We start from the raw sequence: 3,527 nt of genomic DNA, 5'->3' as shown, positions 1-3,527 counted from the left end.
ATATATATATATATATATATATATATATACGGTGAGAATGTGTGTGTGTCTGCGTGTATGTCTGTGTGTACGGGAGCGAGAGGCATAAAGAGATAGATTTGTATATATATTTGTACGTGTGTAGATGTATGTGCATGAGTCTTTATAATACGTTTGTGTATACATACATATTAGACGTATCTATATTGTCTTATTGAATCTGTACATGCTCTTAGGCGACACTGATTGGGAAACACAAAACTTACACGCAGTCCCGTACAACAGTCACACTGGCAACAAGTATGATCCTTACTCTAGCGAAAATTGACAATCGATAAAGAAACCCTTATTTCTGCTGCAGCCATATTTTTTTTAATAATGCTCAGTCGTGTCTTCATATGTTTCACCTTTCACGGCTATCGGCACTCTGATGTTTCATAGGGTTCCACCCTACAGATATGTGCAAGTAATTATCTGTTATCATTTTAACAATGCGAACTTGTAAACATATAAATCCGTGATAAGCAAATACACGTGAAACATAACGGTTGTTCATTTAAGGTATTGTTTATGTTTAACCCCCGGTCATCTCGTATCGAGAATATTTATTATCAATGTCATTCTACCTATGACATCCTATTTTGTTTCAGGCACAGAATATCTAGGTCTACATAATACAATGTGACCTTACTTTTCAAACATGGAGTGTGCTGCGTAATTTTCGGGGTTATTTTACATTTCCTTGCTGTGCAGCTGTAGTTTATATGCTTAAGTGTTTAACCCCCGGTCTGCTCACAGCGAGCATTCCTATTATTAACAATGCTTTACCATAAAATCCTATTTTTGTTTCTGTCAGGGTATATTTTCTCTTTTCTCTCTTCCTCGTTTCAGTCATTAGACTGTGGCCCTGCTGGAGCACCGTATTGAACAAATTTTCTTTTTGTTTTAAGTCGAACGAATCGACCCCAATATTTGCTTTTATAAACCTGGTATTTATTATATCGGCTTCTCTTGCCGAACTACTAGGTTACGGCGATGCGAATACAGCAACACCGGTTGCCAAGCGGTGCCTGTACTTTGGGAGTGGGGGCAAACACACACGAAAAACACGCACACACATACACTCATATATATATACAACGGGCTTCTTTCCATTTCCATTCACCAAATCGACTCACAAGGCTTTAGTCGGCGCGAGGCTACCCAAGACACTACCCAAGGTGCCACGCACTGAAGCTGAACCCACAACCATGTGATTGGGAACCAAACTTCTTACCACACAGCCAAGCCTGGACTACTTCATAGAATTTGTCCGTTCGATATTTCTAAAGCATGTGGTGTGTGACGTGATTTTTAGGTGTGTTTAGTTGTATATGTCCTTTCCTGGTATCACAAGCTTATGTAGCTGTGCGTGTGTGTGCTTCACGGGTCTTTATTTGCTTGTTATTATCTAAAGGAATGAATACAATAATTCTCATTTCTGCATTTCATCAGAAATTCTCAATAGAATTGCTAAGCTAGTTCATGGTATTTACATGCTGTATGCTCCCAAGTTTTATATCAAGTGGACCACATAATGTGACGTTGTTAACTATATTATGCTTGTGTATTTAATGAGAGGCTATATCTCAGAATTAATCTATGCCTCTGAATCTACTTGATCTGAGGCTATTTATCACGAACAATGCGTGCCGAGTCAACGCGTGAGCCAATGCTCGTTCCCTCTGTTTGATATAAATAACAATCCAATCATATTATCCGAAACACATTTTAGTAAATGCAGTCGCCGATAAACTATTGCGGGGGAAATTTTGAAGAAATGAAATCTAACAGATGGGGACGTGTTAATCATGGGCTTGTTGAAGTGGAGTGAGCTGGGGCTAAACATGGACGATAGAAAACACGTTAAATAATAAGGAAAATCACAGCCATAATCATAAGAAAAGAAAAAGAACGAAAATAAATAATGTCGTTCATAATAAAAGCAGCAGTAGCAACAACAATGACGACGACGACGACGACGAATGAAAGTGTCGGGGAATGTAGCAGATAGGATCCGAGATACATATGCTTCATAGCGAGCAGAACCTCGGAAGTAGTAAATATCCAAGCGAGGTGTACACTATATGCTACTGCTACGGCCAAGTCTATCTTGATTAAATGAAAGTTGCCTGAGGATTAGCCTGCGGTATTCACCGCGCTTGGGTATTTTCCACTACCGAGGTTCCGCTCGCTATGAAACATATGTAGCTCGGATCTTATCTACTCGATTCTTTAACTCTTGTGTGTGTTTATGCTCATATATGTATGTGTATATATCATCGTATGCATAACACTTTCATCGATGTACAATTTAACGTAACGCATCGGCGGAATAAGGAAATAGTTGGTGAACTGCAATAAAAAAAAATGCAGCCTGTAGTATTTGTTCCACATGAGCTGTCTATTGGATATCAGAAACATGGAAATGCAGTGAAGCAACTGTGTAAAACCTGGAAACAACAGCGCTGTTCTTGGGCAATTGCGCTCTATGCCAATATATACATATATGTATATATACAGATATGTATATATACATATATGTATATATACATATATGTATATATACAGATATGTAGATACTCAGTAAAGTGACATATTAAAACATAAACAAGTATTTGGAAATATTCATTTAAAATTTTGTTGCAGTCAGTGAAATATTAAACGTCTGATCAGCCATGGATATTGCTACACACTAATATTAGACAAGCGAGTTGCTAATGCAATTTCAATGGCACTTTTTCGCCGCCATTTTCTGCGTGTGATTATATTTGTGTGAAATAAAACATGCGATATATTCACCTATAATCACGTACGTTATCGGTAGATTGAAGATATCTGGCTCTTTGTACATATATCTCAAATGCACAAATTTTTTCTTAACGCAAACGCGATATAATAAGTGATTTCGAATGATGCATATTTATAAATAACATTGTAAGACATCGAAACAGTTTGTATGCAATTTACTCAACGATGTAGAACGAGAAGAGAGATCTTCCTTAAATAATATCCGTCGCGCTTAAATTCAGGAACAACGCATCGGGTTATACATTCCTTCGCAAAGCATGCATGTACAAAGCAGACATTGGTTGCTAACGAATCGGTAGGCGATCTTACATTGTAACACCTTTCCTCTTAAAGATTTCTTCCTAAGGTTTTTATTCACATTATTTTTTTACTGTTTACGCACTATTCGGGCCATTTGAACGTAAAGTGTTGCCTTGATATACATTCCCGTTTGATTGCTACATGTCTCAGCATGAAACTATAAGTATCACATATATAGAGGGGCATAGCTAGATAGATGGATATAATGATAGATAGATTGATAGATAGATAGATAGATAGAAAGATAGACAAACAGAAAAAATAGACAGACAAAAAGACAGGCAGACAGACAAACAGATAGACAGACAGACAAACAAACACAGACAGAGAAACAGACAAAAAGAGAGACAGACAGACACACACACACATATATATATATATATATATATATATATATA

The sequence above is a fragment of the Octopus bimaculoides genome, chromosome 11 (genome assembly GCF_001194135.2).
Source record: "Octopus bimaculoides isolate UCB-OBI-ISO-001 chromosome 11, ASM119413v2, whole genome shotgun sequence".
Taxonomy (NCBI): Eukaryota; Metazoa; Mollusca; class Cephalopoda; order Octopoda; family Octopodidae; genus Octopus; species Octopus bimaculoides.
The sequence above is the reverse complement of the archived record's forward strand: the minus strand, read 5'-3'. Positions refer to the sequence as shown.